Source organism: Podarcis cretensis (assembly GCF_951804945.1).
Source record: "Podarcis cretensis genome assembly, chromosome: 3".
NCBI classification, from domain to species: domain Eukaryota; kingdom Metazoa; phylum Chordata; class Lepidosauria; order Squamata; family Lacertidae; genus Podarcis; species Podarcis cretensis.
This window is the reverse complement of record NC_137172.1, coordinates 972,223-988,221: the sequence shown is the minus strand read 5'-3', so window position 1 is coordinate 988,221 and position 15,999 is coordinate 972,223. Positions and strand designations below refer to the sequence as shown.

The window sequence follows — 15,999 nt, the reverse complement described above, 5'->3', positions numbered from 1 at the left end:
AAATGGTTTCAGGGCAGTCGTCCTGTGCTGCTCCAGAGCTTAGTTGTCCAGAGCTTAGTGCTCTTCCTGTGGCCTGCCCTTCACTTCAAATTCTGGTGTGTGGCAGCTTCTTGTGAGCACTTGGTGTGATCCTGGAAGAGAGAACAGCACAAGAGGCTTGAGCCCAGGAGTCAGCCTCTTTTCTTTTTGGCCTTAGGCCTGCCCCCGGCCGGCCGTCCATTGTCCTCCCTGGCCAAGGGCGGGTCAAATGCCGGCCCAAGCAGGTGGGTGGCACCTGCCCAGGTGAGCCTTGCTGGGTGCCGCAAACCCCACCCACCTGTGGGGAAGGGAGGGCGGATATTGTGGGCACTTGGTGTGGGGAGGCACTCTGTTCATGCTCAAAAGCACACAGTACAGCATGCATTATGGAGGACTGCTCCCTACTTCTCTCTTTCTCTCTGGGGAAAAGGTTCCATGGCTTTGCTGCAGTGAGGATGTGCTCAGATGGGATTGTTCCTGCCTCAACTTCCGCTCTGAAAAGCAAGATGAATCATCAACTCCAGAGTGGGACACCTCTGTCCCTCCACAAGTTGCTGACCTACAACTCCCATCCACCCCAGCATCATCTAGAAGGTAAGGTTCCCCAGATCTGAATTAACTTATGGAACTCAATGCTACAGGATGCTGCAAAGAGACGCAGGTGATCTTTGGAAATAATAAAAGCTAGATTTTGTCACAAAGCTTTAAGTAATAGATAGAAATAGAACTTCTAGGCTGATCGTGATACCAAAGGGGCATTTCTCAGAGACAGTGCTGGTCTCAGTAGCAGTGCTTAATCTGTAAAAAGAGAATGGTTATGTAAGTTTTCCGAATATTTAGAATTAGCCAAATTGACAGATATAATAAGACAAAAACCAAAAAGTGAAGTGAAAAAGGAATGGGAATGCCTGAAGGAATACCTCTAAAGCCAAGGTTCGAGGACAGAAATCTGGCTGAGTCTGGAATAACCTTGTGAACTGAAAAGATAAGAAAGGGATTTATATCTAGATGGTAGGATAGAGATGACAAGGAAAACAGGAGGACACAATGAGAGATAAAGGAGGTGCTGTGGGATTGGGGGAAGTCAATATTTGTTTTTCTTTTTAGTGTTTATATTATTAACTTGTAAGCTATGGATTTGCTTTTTTGTATGCTGGTTTTTGTGTTTTGTGTTTTGTTATTTGTTGATATTTTTCATGTTGTTGTTGTGTGAAAAATACTAATAAAATTTTTAAAATTCCCCCGTCCCCCACAATTCCAGATGTGAGAGTGTGAGAGAGAACGGAAAGCACTTCTCAAGTTGGCGTATTTCTGTGCTATTTTCTGTTCTATTTCTATTCTGAATGAATCTGACATGGGCTTCCTGGTATGAAAGGGCCCCTCTCAATGAATCGCAGCATTGCAAGGGAGCCCCAAGGGTCATCTAGTCCAACCCCCTTCCTTGCAGCAATCTCAGCTAAAGCATCTGTGACAGATGGCCAGCCAAACTCTGCTTGGAAACCCCACAAGGAAGCAGAGCCCACCAACTGCCGAGGGAGACCGTTCCCCTGTCAAACAGCCCTTAACTCTACCTGAACAAGAGCTCCTCTGAGCACGTGCAGAGAGCCTAAGTCCCAGCACCGCGCGGCCTGCAAAACACAGTCAGTGGCAGCCAAAGCAGCATGGCTCCATCAGTGGCGGATTTCTGTATTAGCTAAGCCAAAATCCCTTATTTTGGCTGCTGATCCCTTCTATTATTATTATTATTATTATTATTATTATTATTATTATTATTATATTTATTCAAATTTTGAAGATTACAAAAAGGAACAATAAAAAATAAAAATAAAAGACATAAGAAATACAAACAAACAATTAAAAAAACAACAGATCAGACCTTTACATAGCTTTCTTTCCTTTGCTTATTTCCTTGACCTCCTCACACCTCCCTTTTTTGTATTCTAGTTCAATTAGATGTTTCAGCAAATCCTTTCCAGCTTTGTTTTTATCCTAATAATTTATCTTAATATACTGTAATTCTCGTCTTTCACCAATTAATAAATCAATTTTAACCTAATCCTTTATATCATTTCTGCTAAAACCACATTACTTCATTCCAACAACCTTCTAACATTCCTTAATTTTGCAATGTTTCTGTAAATAAACTTTAAATTTTTTCCAATCTTCTTCCACCGACTCTTCACCTTGGTCTCGGATTCTGCCAGTCATTTCCGCCAGTTCCATATAGTCCATCACCTTCATCTGCCATTCTTCCCGGGTGGGTAAATCTTGTGTCTTCCAATACTTCACGATGAGTATTCTTGCTGCTGTTGTTGCGTACATAAAGTTCTGTCCTTCTTTGGCACCAATTGGCCGACCATGCCCAGGAGAAAGGCCTCTGGTTTCTTCTGAAAGGTATATTTAAATACCTTTTTCATTTCATTATAGATCATCTCCCAGAAAGTCTTAATCCTTGGGCACGTCCACCAAAGGTGAAAGAATGTACCTTCAGTCTCTTTACATTTCCAACATTTATCATCGGGCAGATGATAGATTTTTGCAAGCTTGACTGGTGTCATGTACCACCTGTATATCATTTTCATTATATTCTCTCTTAAGGCATTGCATGCCGTAAACTTCATACCTGTGGTCCATAACTGTTCCCAGTCAGCCATCATGATATTATGTCCAACATCTTGTGCCCATTTAATCATTGCAGATTTAACCGTTTCGTCCTGAGTATTTCATTTCAACAGCAAGTTATACATTCTTGACAAGTTCTTCGTTTTGGGTTCTAACAGTTCTATTTCCAATTTTGGCTGATCCCTTCTTTTAGAGGCTGCTGGTCCCTTATTTTCAAATAAGGGTGACACCTGGCTTGAGAGCAGTACATGTGAAAAGGATCTAGGAGTCTTGGTTGACCACAAACTTGACATGAGGCAACAGTGTGACGCGGCAGCTAAAAAAGCCAATGCAATTCTGGGCTGCATCAATAGGAGTATAGCATCTAGATCAAGGGAAGTAATAGTGCTGCTGTATTCTGCTCTGGTCAGACCTCACCTGGAGTACTGTGTCCAGTTCTGGGCACCACAGTTCAAGAAGGACACTGACAAACTGGAAGGTGTCCAGAGGAGGGCAACCAAAATGGTCAAAGGCCTGGAAACGATGCCTTATGAGGAACGGCTAAGGGAGCTGGGCATAGGAGCCTGGAGAAGAGAAGGTTAAGGGGTGATATGATAAAGGTAAAGGTACCCCTGCCCGTACGGGCCAGTCTTGACAGACTCTGGGGTTGTGCGCCCATCTCACTTAAGAGGCCAGGGGCCAGCGCTGTCCGGAGACACTTCCGGGTCACGTGGCCAGCGTGACATCGCTGCTCTGGCGAGCCAGAGCTGCACACGGAAACGCTGTTTACCTTCCCGCTGGTAAGCGGTCCCTATTTATCTACTTGCACCCGGAGGTGCTTTCGAACTGCTAGGTTGGCAGGCGCTGGGACCGAGCAGCGGGAGCGCACCCCGCCGCAGGGATTCGAACCGCCGACCTTTCGATCGGCAAGTCCTAGGTGCTGAGGCTTTAACCCACAGCGCGCCATGTTCAAATATATAAAAGGATGTCACATAGAGGAGGGAGAAAGGTTGTTTTCTGCTGCTCCAGAGAAGCGGACACGGAGCAATGGTTCCAAACTACAAGAAAGAAGATTCCACCTAAACATTAGGAAGAACTTCCTGACAGTAAGAGCTGTTTGACAGTGGAATTTGCTGCCAAGGAGTGTGGTGGAGTCTCCTTCTTTGGAGGTCTTTAAGCAGAGGCTTGACAACCATATGTCAGGAGTGCTCTGATGGTGTTTCCTGCTTGGCAGGGGGTTGGACTCGATGGCCCTTGGGGTCTCTTCCAACTCTAGGATTCTATGATTCTATGACAGCTCTGGCCAGGCGGGACTCGACGGGAGAAGAGGAGGGGCGCTAGGACCCGTCGGGCGCGGGCGGCGCTGTCTCTCTCTCTGTGTCTCTCTCTCTGGCGCCCCCTGTGGGCGAAGGGCAGCCACTGCGCGCCGATCGCGCCCGAGCCGAGCCGAGCCGAGCGGCTTCGGTGCTGCAGTGGCGGCGGCGGCGGCGGCGGCGGCGGCGGGCGAGGCCTCCTCCTCCTCCTCCTCCTCCTCCTCCTCCTCCTCCCCGGGCAGGGCAAGGCAAGGCAAGGCGAGCGGCGGCGCGGAAGGAGGAGGCGGGCGAGGAGGGAGCCCCCCCGGGAAGGAAGCAGCAGCTGCGACGCCAGCGCCGGGGAGCAAGGTAAGGGGAAAAGGGGGGGGGGAGGAGGGGGAGGGGGTGCAGCAGCAGCAGCAGCTGACAGTTTGCATGGGGGGGCGGGGGGGGAGTCCTCGATGCCCCTCTTTTTTTGGGGGGGGGGGGCGCTGCTTGACATGCTGCTGCTGCTGCTGCAGGGAAGCGGGCAGAGCCCCCCCCCGGCCGCCTTTCTCGGCTTGCATTTTGCAAGGTGCCCAAATTGCAGCAGCAGCAGCAGTAACTCTGCCCCCCCCCCGCTTGTTGCATTGGGTTGCATTGCACGGAAATGGGAGGCTCACCCCCCCCCCGCCGCCACTTGCCGGGATGGGTTGGAGGGAGGGAGGGAGGGGAGGGGGGGTTGGCAGCGCCTCCACCTCTCTCCCCCCCCCACTCTTCAAGTTCAAAGGGGTTGGCAGGGGGACTGGCAAGGCTGCATGTTGTGTGCCCCCCCCCCGTTTTCCACCCATCGCCCCCTCCCTCGAGATTCTGCCCATTGGGTTGAACTTGAACTTCACGTATCTGGCAGGGAGGAGGAGGGACAGGAAGGTATCTTGGCGCGGGGGGGGGGGGGAGGAGGCAGAGTGCGGCGAGGCGCCCCCCCTCCTCGCCTGTGTTCGTGTGCGCGCGTGCGCCGTGCGGTGTGCCCGGGCGGGAGGGAGGGGGGGTCGGCTGTGATTATTTATTAATTTCCCCCCATTTCTGCAGACGTGTCTGACCCTTGTCTGCTCTATTGGGGGGGGGGAGGTTTGCAAAGATGGGAGCCCCCCCCCACCCCCTCCACTCCCCACCCCCCACCCCGAGTGACGCATGGGGGAGACTCGGGGGTTCCCCAAGATCGCCTCCGCTTCCCGGGTTTGACATTCTCCTGCCAAGCGGGCGGCAAACATGGCAGCCTGGCATGACCCTCCGGGGGGGGGGCGCCCCTCTTTCCTTCCAGGGCGGGGGGGGGCAGGAGAGGCGACGAGAGGGATCTGGGGGGGTCTGTGTAGGAGGGGCGGCGGGGGGAGCCTAACTCTCGCCCTCCCCCCTCCGCACACCTGTAGCTTGGCCCGGCGGGGGGGGGGGTGGAGAAGGGAGGCTGGTGCATTTTCCCCTCCCTCCTCCCTTGCCTCGTTTTGGCGGGGGGGGGGGGCGGCGGAAATGATGCATGGAGAGCAGGCGCCTGTTTCCCTGCACCCCCCCTCCCGGTTTCGGTCGCGGAGTGGGGGGGGGGGAGCTTGGCCCGAGGCTTCCTTGCCGGGGGGGGGGGACGAGGCTCTGCCTGTCACCCTTCTCTGCCCGGAGCTGGGGGGGGGGCGGGCGCAGCTGTGTCCTTGAAGGCTTTGCACTGCGGCTGGTGAAGGGCGAACGTGGAGGGGGGGCTGCTGCTGCTGCTGAGCTCCCCACCCCTCCCTAGCAAGGCAGATCCGCTACAGGAAGCCCCCCCCACGGTCTGGATTCCAACCCCCACCCCACGCCCCCCCCCCGGCTGTGCCCCCTCCGTTGCGTGCGGGGATGGCTTCGCCCACTGGCACGGTGCCAGCCTCCCAGCTCCGCCTCACTCCCTCCCTCCTGCTCTTTTGAAAGGGGGGGGGCTTTGCGTGCTGCTGTTGCCCCCCACCAGTGGTTGGCGGGGGGGGGGAGATGGGCACAGCCCTGCAGTCGCAGAGGGGGGGCTCCAATGCCCCCTGAAGACCCAGGAAATGCAAGAGAGACCCCCCCCAATTTGGGTGCCCTGTGGCAAGAGGCAGGTCAAGGGCAGCCCATGCCAGCGTCACCCTGATGCCCCCACCCTCACCCCGCACCCTGTGACATCTCTGCCCCCTGCCAAATTCCAGACCCCCCTGGGGGGGGGTACCTGCTGCCAGGATCAGGAATGCCCCCCTCCCTGCCCCCAAAAGATGACAATCCCCCTGTCCACCCATGGGCACCTTTATTTAAACGCTTGCCAAACTTTTGGGTGACCCCCGAGCAGCACCCTGTGACCCCTTTTTGGGCGAGGGGGAGAGATCGGGGTGCCCCTCCCTGTGCCAGGCTGGGCTTTTCCGTGGGGCTTGGGGAACGGGCAGCTAGGACTTGGCTCCCTTCTTGGCGGGAGCCGAGGAGGGTGGGCACTGAACGGGGCCAGGTGGGCAGGGCATTGGCGCACCCTCAACGCCCCCCCCTTGTGCCATCCCACCTGCCCGCCCACCTTCCTTGGCACCCCCCTCTGTCTCTGGAGGGAGGGGAGCAAGATTTCATTTCTCCTCTCTCTCCTTCTCAACCCCAGAGCCAATTCTTCAGCCCAGCAGCTTTGAAAAGGTCTTGACAATAAGGGGAGGGGGCGACCTTTTGTGAGATGGAGATTTGGGGGGGGGGTCCGCCCTCCCTAACCCCTCGCCTGCTGAGTCAGCTGGAAACATGTTGGCAGGGGCTCTTTCTCCTCCCAATTAGATGTCTAAAAACATTTGAGGGGCTAATGGAGGCCAGGCGGCTTGCCTGGGGTAACTTGCAGGGGAGGGGGCAGCTTTCCAGCCCCCCCCCCCCCCCCCCTCTTGGGATAGCAGGATTAGATTCTGGGTGAGGCTGCCTCTAGGCTGGGATAATCTCTTATAAATTTCTCCTGGAGGGAGCCAAACTTTGATTGTCATGAGAAATGGGGAGGGGGGGGGCGGGAGGCGCACAAAGGAATGTTTGCCTTTAGAAAGTTGGCAGGATCCCATCTTTTTTCCCCTGCTCCTGCCTCGCAAACTTCCTTTGGAGGGTGGGAACCACCTCTCTCTCTCCCCCCCCCCCGCCAAATCCATCCTCTTAGCTTTTAAAGTCAGTTCTTATTTTGATAGCGAATCTCCTCTTTTGCTCCAGGGGAGGGCAGGTGTTTCCGGGGAGCGTGCAGAGTTCTCCGGGGCTGCCTTGCTTTGCACCGCACACACGGGGCCTCCAGCTCTCGTCAGCCGCTGTCCAAGGATGCTGTGGGGGGGGGCAGTGCCTTTGGGAGCCGGGAGGGCAGACAGGTTGTGACCCCCGGCGGGGGCCTCCTGACCCCTCCACCTGCAAAGGAGGCAGCTGCCTTGTAATTCTCCTAATCCAGAGCAGCAGGCCTGTCCTGGCCGGGGCTTCCCAAAGGGAATCCGTGGATGAGATACCATGGGGGGGGGGGACGGGGGCTGCTGAGGGCAGGCAGGGAGGTCGCCTGAGGGCACTGGAGCCATCGTCGTCCGGCTTCGGATGCTCTCTGCTCTCCCTTTGGACCCGTGGGGGCTGCAGGTTGATAATAATAATAATAATAGTAATTATTATTATTATTAATAAATTTTCTTTATACCCCGCCCTCCCCAGCCAAGACTGGGCTCAGGGCGGCTAACAACCAATAATAAAAACAAGTTGATTGAAACACAACTTAAAAACAAGATTAAAATACAACATTGAAACATTGAAACATTAAAATGCAGCCTCATACTGGATGTGAAAAGAGGGTGCACAATCTGCCCCCCCAGTTCCCATTACCACAACAGATTTAGGGGGGGCCCAAGCGTCTTTTATGGGGGTCCTACTTGCTTGTGTGATTCTCACCTGTACAGGAGATGCTGTCCAGGCCGCAGACTCTTGCAAGAAGGTGGCATTTTTCCGGCCGGTCTTTGTTTAGGAGTGTATTTTATCCCCCCCCCCCGACTTTAAAGCAACTAATTCAAATCTATATTAAGGGAGGAATTCACTAAGGTGCTGTGTTCACTTGTTTCGTCAGGGCCTGTTTTTCAGCCGGACAGAAATCTACCCCCATCTTCCCTCCCCCTGCATGCTGCTCTGGGGGTTCCCCCAATCAGGTTTTTTTTTGGGTGGTGGAATCCCCATGGGGCTAGTGGAGGTCCTTGCGTGTCCCTTCTGGTGGCAGGACTAGTTGGCTGAGTGTGGCCTGGCGCACGTTGGGAACATGCGGGGTTTTTCTTAACGGCAGTGCAGCCCCGTTAAATGCATTTGTTTCTCTGTGTGTGTTTGTATTGGAATTGCATGCCGCCTTCCTCCCCGGGTGGCTCACCGTCTTTAAACGCTGCAGCAAATCCGTTATCTCGACGGCAGAGGTGGCCCCGTCCTCCCAGGCTGACCAGGAGCTGGGGGTCTGTGTGCTCCCTGGCCGGGACTCCTTCGCTTCTGCGCCAGAAGGCTGCATCTAGCTCCATATTGTCTGCACTGGCCGGCAGAAGCTCTCTCCAGGTTGCAGGCTGGAGTCTCTCCCACACCTGCCAATAAATGCTCAGGATTGGACCTGCTTGCAAGGCAGTTATTTATTGGTCCATCTGGCTGCAGCAAGTGTGGCCTGAGAAGTGGTTTTCCACTTATGGGGCTGGAATAGATTCCATACCCTCCAACACTCCTCCAATGAAATAAGGATTCAGTAATGATGATTTTACTATTTATACCCCACACATCTGACTGGGTTGCCCCAGCCACTCTGGGCAGCTTCCAACATACATAAAAACATAATAAAACATTAAGCGTTAAAAAGAACTCTATACACAGGATTTCCTTCAGATGGCTTGGGGGGTCAGATAACTCCATACCCTCCAACATTTCTCCAATGAAAATAGGGACGTCCTAAGGAAAAGCAGAACATTCCAGGATCACTCAGAAACTGGGACGGCTTCTCTAAATCAAGGATGTCCCTGGAAAATGGGGGCACTTGGAGGGTCTGAGATTCCCTACTTGAAACCCCAGAGACCTGCTGCTGCCCGTCAGTGCAAGTGGCCCAGAGCGCTGGGTTTTGAACATCCATCCTGCAGCTTGCTCCATTCCTCAGGGCTGCTGTGAAGGCCTGACGCAGCCTTGCTAGGGAGAGCGTCATCTAAAACCTGGCATGGCCCTAATTTATTTACTTGCATTTATATCCCTCCTTTTCCTCCCACGGACGTGGTTCTCCTTCCCTTTCTCACTTAATCCCTGCAACAACCGTGCATTGCAACCCCACAATTTCTGCACTGCACCGGGTTGGACTGGATGACCCTCGGGGTCCATTCTAACTTGAACCATTCTATGAACGCTGGGAAGTTGTTTGGGCCGTGAGAGGCAGTGGCCAGCCGTGAAGGTCACCCAGTGAGGGAACCGTGGCCAGGCGGGGATTCGAACCCCGGCCACTCAGGTCCTGGTCCGTTGCTCTAACCACTGGACCACACCGTATTGGAGCCTCAGGGAGGGCAGTGATGCTGGCATTTCCCTTCCTCTTGCTGCTCCAGAGTCCCTGGATGCAGAGAAGACCTTCTCCTTATTGCTACGATTCATTGCATCAGCCCCACTTTTTCCTCCAAGGAGCCCCATTCGTGGTCCTCCCCCTCCTCATTTAATGCCCACAACAACCCTGTAAGGTAGGGCAGGCAGAGCGGTGATGTCGCCCGGCGAACCTCAGGCCCAAGCGGGGATTCGAACCCAGGTTTCTTCCACAGTGACCCACATGAGTGGGTCACAGGCTCCTTGTCGCCTGCCACAGAGACCGCTTGCAAGAGGGCAGAGCTGGCTGGAACCGGGTTAGAAATCCGCACTTTGATTCTGACTTGGATGAAGGAGGCATCAGGGCTGGGCCCCTTGATCTGTTTCAGCTTCCCGGGGGGGGGGGCGTGTGTGTGTGTCGCTCCCCCAGCCATGAGGCAGAACGGCTTCTGCAGTGGCAGCTGGGTGTGTTCTGCCCCCCCCCCCGAAGTCACAGCTGATGCTGTGAGAAAGCAGTCCATGCCTAGCCTGCTATGTGCTGGAAGTCAGAACCATGCGCTTGGGCCCAAAGGGAGGCCTTGCGCCCTAGACAACACCTTTCCCCCTGGGGAGATCTGGAGGGGTTTCGGGGGGGGTCCATCTGGGGTTCCCTCGTGCGGCTCCCTGGGCTTCCCAAGCGCTTGCGAGACACAGACTCTGCTGGCATATTGTGTCTGTCTGGCAGGCAGGATTGTGCTTGGGGGGGGGCCCTTGCTTATTTATTTGTGGTCTCTGTACCCCACCTTTCTCCCTCTAGGGAGCTCAAGGTGACCTCGGGGGTTCTTCCCCCCCCCCCCTTAACCCTCCCAACAACCCTGTGAGGTAGGTTAGGCTGAGGGGCAGCGACTGGTCCCAGGACACCCCGTGAGTTTCACAGCTGAGCCTTGTCCGACACTCTAACTGCTAGGCTACGCTGTCGCTCTTGCTGCATTTGCCCCCTGGTGCACAGGAGAGCAGGGAGCTTCCTCTCCCCGAAGGCGACCCACGCCCGTTGGGCTGCTGGGACGGGTGTTTCTCCAAGACTTTGGAGCTGGCAGACTTTGGAAGAAGCCCAGGTTCTTCTAGCTCCTGGCTATGGATTGACGGCTGTCTGTCAAGAGTGATAGCAGGGCAATTCTGCGTGCCTGTGCCCTGTGGGTGGCACTGATTCCTTCCCTCTCCCTCACTGGCCTTGGGCAAGTCACTCCTCTTGGCTCAGGGGGCAGGCAGAGGCGGATTTAGGGGAGCACGTCTGGTTTGCCCGCACTGGGCACCGAGCCAAGAGGGCACTGCAACAAGGATGGGCAAGGGGGGGGCAGGAGAGGGTTTGCGCAGGGTGCAGTGTTAGAAACTCAGGTGTGTAAGCTAGGTGCTTAAATCTAGGTTACGGTAACCACAACAGAGTGTCTGTTTGCCAGGGGGCTGGACTAGATGCCTCTGGGGACCCCTCCCAAAGCTACGCTTCTACAATTCTATGCTCTCAGCGACATCGCTGGGCTGCTCTTACAACAATTCACTTGTCCCAGGATGCAAGAAGGAGAAACACACACAGTGGAAATGGATAGTGGAGGTTTTCACAACCTGGTGCCCAGAGATCTCCATATAGTCATCATTCGACCTGTGCCAGTAGCAAAACGCGCCTGGCTAATTTCTAACACTGAAATTTTTAAGCCCAAAGTCCGCCACTGTGGGTTAGCGCCATCCACAGGCGGGGGGGGCGGGCTAGTGGCCAGAGGGAGCTCCCTTGGGGTGGCACGTTGGCAGCAGCAGCAGCAGCAGCCCAGAGCTCTGGTCTGAGGATGCCTGTGAGAGGGGCGGGGGAATGATTCTAGGAGGGTCTTGGGACCCTCTGCACAGCCTTGCCCAACTGGGTGCCCTGCAACCCCTTCAGCCCCAGCTGAAACCTCCCCTCTCGCAGGTTCCAGCAGCTGGTACCCAGAAGCGTTGTTGTCTCTGACCGCAGAGGCACAGCAGGGCCACCCATGCCCACCTCCTCTGCCCTAGGTTGGCAGCTGTTGTTGCATCCTGTGGGAAGGAGTTCCATAGTTTAACTGCGTGAAGGAGCACTTCTTTTTATCTGAAGGGCGCTTGCTTGGGCACGGATGATTTCAGGGGCCCCCTGTGCGTCTGGCCTCCCCGAAATCGCCACCTGGTGGGGGCTGAGCTGAGCCGCTGTGGCTTCTCTTGTCCTCCTGTGTCCTTAAAGGCACCTCCTGGCATGCGCTTGGCGCCGTCCCGTTCGTGAGCACCAAGAGCATCAGATGCGCCAGCCCTGGCAAGGGGGTTCCATCCAGTCCTGTTTCCAGCTGCCCCCAAGTCGGGCAGTCTTGCTTGCAGGGCGCTAGTGCAACAAGCTCTCCATTCCCCGCTGGGGATTCCCAGGCGCTGGCAGGCGAAAGTGGGTGCATTTAGCCTGTGGGCACTTTGCTTGGCACAGGGTGAAGTGAGGCGCCTTTGGGTTGGGTGGTTCTGCTTGAATGCAAGTTGCTGGAAACCCCAGGAGGGGAGAGGACTCTTGAGCACGGATCCTGCTTTCAGCTTTCCTGTTCTTATTTGGGTTCTCCTGTGGCATCTCTTGGTCTTTGGACTCCACTGTTTACTGTTTCTGTCCTGTGCACAGGATAGAATATTACATAATGTGTGTGTGTCTTTATCTCTCTGTGAAACCTGCCGGCCGACAACAGAAGCCTTCCTGCGAAGTGTGCTCTGGCCCAGGGAAGCTTTTCCCAGGACAGAGAAACCTGCCCTCCTTTAAGGCAGCCCCAAGCTCTTTGCCGGGACACGGGTGGCGCTGTGGGTTAAACCACAGTGCCTAGGACTTGCCGATCAGAAGGTCGGCGGTTTGAATCCCCGTGACGGGGTGAGCTCCCGTCGCTCGGTCCCTGCTCCTGCCAACCTAGCAGTTCAAAAGCACGTCAAAGTGCAAGTAGATAAATAGGTACCACTCCGGCGGGAAGGTAAACGGCGTTTCCGTGCATTGCTCTGGTTTGCCAGAAGCGGCTCAGTCCTGCTGGCCACATGACCCGGAAGCTGTACGCCAGCTCCTTTGGCCAATAAAGCGAGATGAGTGCCACAACCCCAGAGTCGGCCACGACTGGACCTAATGCTCAGGGGTCCCTTTACCTTTTTAACCTCTTTGCCATTCTTCTCTGCAACTGAGAAGGAAGACACTGCTCTTCTTTCCCTGCAGTTTCCCTTCCCTGACATCTTCCCTGTTCTCCTCGCCCTGGTTCTTGCTCTGGGTTCGAGAGCTTCCCCGGGCTGCTGCTCTGCACATGTTTGCAGGAGGTTGGAAACAGCGATAAGACAGAACACGTTTTACATTTGATGCGTTTTTTTGTATTCTCTTGCACGCAATTTGGATGGGATCTCCTAGAATTGCAGTGGGGGAAGGAATCCCAAAGGCCATCCGCTCCAAGCCTTTGCAATGCAGGAATCGCAGCTTGTGTTCTGAACAGAAAAGTGGGAGATCTGACCTGAATACAGTAGGCACAGTGCCAGCTGCCCTCTCTTGCCCCGTGGGCCGGCCCCTATGCCAAGGCTCTGCCTCCCAGCTGCCCTTTGGGTGCCCCTGCCCTGCAAGGTGGGGCTGGAGGAGGGGGGAGGGTCCTTTCGCTGGTGGGATCCTGCAGGCAGCAGCCAGGCTGTTTTCCTGGCAGCAGGCAAAGTAAGACATTTTTACTCTGCTGGGCTATTTAAGGCATAAGTGACTTTGGCGGCTGCTATGGTTTTTTAATTATAATTCTGGTTTGCGTTTTTGTTTTTTCTAAATGTAAACAGCCCTGGAAGCACGAGGAGGTGTACGAAATACTAAAAGAAATAAGTTCAGCCATTGGCTCTTGACTCTTCAAAGTCTGGGGTGCCTAAAGTGTTGGCACCTGCGTTGTGGGGTGGGCTGGGCTAGTGGTTAGAGTGCTGGACTAGGACTTGGGAGAGACCAAAACTCCCAAGAACCTCACTGGGTGATCTCTGGGTCACTCACTGCCTTTCAGGCTCGCCTACTTTGCAAGGTTGTTGTAAGCTCAAAATGGGGAGGGGGAGAAGTATGTGCCCCATGAAAAGTGGAATATAAATGCAATAAATAAACATAAATCAATAAATAGAATGAATTGATTTTAGAATGCATTTCAATTAATTGATTGTAAAGTGTTACTTTTATTGTTGTTAGCTGCTCTGAGCCCGGCTTCCGCTGGGGAGGGCGGGATATACAGTGGTACCTTAGGTTACATACGCTTCATGTTACAGACTCCGCTAACCCAGAAATAGTGCTTCAGGTTAAGAACTTTGCTTCAGGATGAGAACAAAAATCGTGCTCTGGCGGTGCTGCAGCAGCGGGAGGCCCCATTAGCTAAAGTGGTGCTTCAGGTTAAGAACAGTTTCAGGTTAAGAACAGACCGAATTAAGTGCTCAACCGGAGGTACCACTTTAAATAAAATTTTATTATTTATAATAAATAAATGACCTCTTTCAGTGGCCTTGACTTTCCAGGCGGCCATTTCGCCTGGCACTTGTCTGTATGTGGAGTCTGGATGAACCTCCTGCTTTCACAAAGTTCTTCCTGCGTGGGAATCTCTTTTCTTGAGTCCATTGGTCTGGGTCCTGCTCTGGAGGGCAGGACTCGAACCCACCGCTTCAAATGACAAGAAAGGTTGATTCCGACTCCACCTCAGGAAGAGCCTTGTGAGACTGGGAGATGTTGGGCAGTGACACCGGGAGGTGGTGGAGGTTTTGGAAGAGAGTTCGGATGGCCGCCTGCCAGGGATGCTTTAGCTGAGATTCCTGCCTTGAAGGGGGTTGGTCTAGAGGACCCTCAGGGGTCCCTTCCGATTCTCAGGTTTGAGAGCATGATCCTGCTTCAAGCCTTGGGAGGCAGGTCTGGTTTCTGGACTTGTGTGTTGGAGGGCCTGAAATCGGGGCTGGTTTTGTTGTCCCTTGAGACTCCATAACTGGTGGACCACTGACTGCGCTTGCTGAACTGGCAGCAGATTCAAGACGCACAACTCAGGTGCCATCAATGCCTGGCTTAACTCAGGCATGGGAATATTGAGTTGGAAGGGGCGCCAAAGACCCTGCAGCCCCCCCCAACAGTCTGTCCCTGACTAGAGACTCTCCCTGGCATTTGAGCCTTGCCCAGTTTTGCCTCTGGCTGTGGCACTCCTGTCTCCTGTCCCCACTTGGGTGAGGCTGAGTCCTCTCGCCACATGAGCTTAGCAGGGCTGTGCCAAGGGGGGTGGGGTGGAGTGGGCGGCCAGCCGGCCTTGATAGGGGACCCCCTCTCTGTGAGTAGGGCTGCCATGTGGCAGAGTGGGGAGGGGAGCTTTCAAGCACCTGGCGAACACCTCCTGAGACAGAGAGCTCCTCTTTGGGCTCTCCTGTCTCCATCCTCGCCTGCCCGCCCCCCCACAGACCTGGCTGATTGGCAGCTCTGCCTTCTGCGTGGGAGGGAGTCGTGCAAAAAGGCTCCTTTTCCTCGTGTGTGTGTGTGTGTGTCACACCCCCTCCCCTCCTTGCAACTCCTTGAGGCTTTGCCACTTGGCAGAGCTGCAGTGCCAAGGAAGGGGGTCCTTTGCCCTGGAGGCTGTGGCGAAGACGAGAGGGTCCTGGCAGAGTCAGGAGAGCACATCTTGGGGCAGCAGACAGGTGAGATGCTCAGAGCTCGCGATGGGACCCAAACTTGTTTGCCACGGGGCCGTTGAGTGGGGTGGGGGGAGAGGCTGTAGAATGCCTGTCTACATTCAACAGCAGCGATGGCTCTCAGGCAGGCAGTCTTTCGAAGCCCTCCTCGGAGATGCTAGCAGCGTAACTTGAACCCGGGATCTTGTTTTGCTGGCAAGGCAGCAGGTGCCCTGGCCCTGTGCTAGGACCCTTTCCCATGAGGGGGGTGGGCTTGGCACAGGCAGTTCTGATGGCTCCTTCTTGGGTAGGGGGCTTCCTCTTAGCCCCCATCTCTGTGATGCTCAGGGGCGATCCCAACCTGACTGTTTTGAGAGCTGAAGGAAACCGAACCCCAGATCTGTTACTCTTTCCCAGAAAGCTGCGTTTCCGGGTGTGTGTGTGTGTGCAGTGTCTCTTTGCATCTGATTTGGGAAGATGTCCCCTTGTGGCAAGGGACGCAGGTGGCGCTGTGGGTTAAACCACAGAGCCTAGGGCTTGCCGATCAGAAGGTCGGTGGTTCGAATCCCCGCAGCGACGGGGTGAGCTCCCTATGCTCAGTCCCTGCTCCTGCCAACCTAGCAGTTCGAAAGCACATCAAAGAGCAAGTAGATCAATAGGTACCGCTCTGGCGGGAAGGTAAACGGCGTTTCCGTGCACTGCTCTGGTTCGCCAGAAGCGGCTTAGTCATGCTGGCCACATGACCCGGAAGCTGTACGCCGGCTCCCTCAGCCAGTAAAGCGAGATGAGCACCACAACCCCAGAGTCGTCTGCGACTGGGCCTAATGGTCAGGGGTCCCTTTACCTTTACCCCTTGTGGCAGGAGGGGGTCCCATGGGGAGCCAAATCTTCCCTTTTCTTGGGTGCTTCCTTTAGACCAGTGGTTTCCAAAGTGGGT

General features: G+C 54.8%; 1 protein-coding gene and 1 long non-coding RNA gene across 5 annotated transcripts in view; one reads left to right on the top strand and one right to left on the bottom strand.

Annotated features, from left to right (window-relative positions):
- Positions 1-15,999, bottom strand: part of LOC307212024 — a 448,212-nt gene that overhangs the window by 287,391 nt on the left and 144,822 nt on the right. The gene's annotated exons all lie outside the window — the stretch shown is intronic.
- Positions 4,145-15,999, top strand: part of DNMT3A (DNA methyltransferase 3 alpha) — an 84,667-nt gene continuing 72,812 nt past the window's right edge. For all 4 annotated transcript variants that reach the window (XM_079968563.1, XM_079968564.1, XM_079968562.1 and 1 more), the window contains exon 1: positions 4,145-4,280. The gene's annotated coding sequence lies outside the window, so the exon portion shown is untranslated. The remainder of the gene's footprint in view (positions 4,281-15,999) is intronic.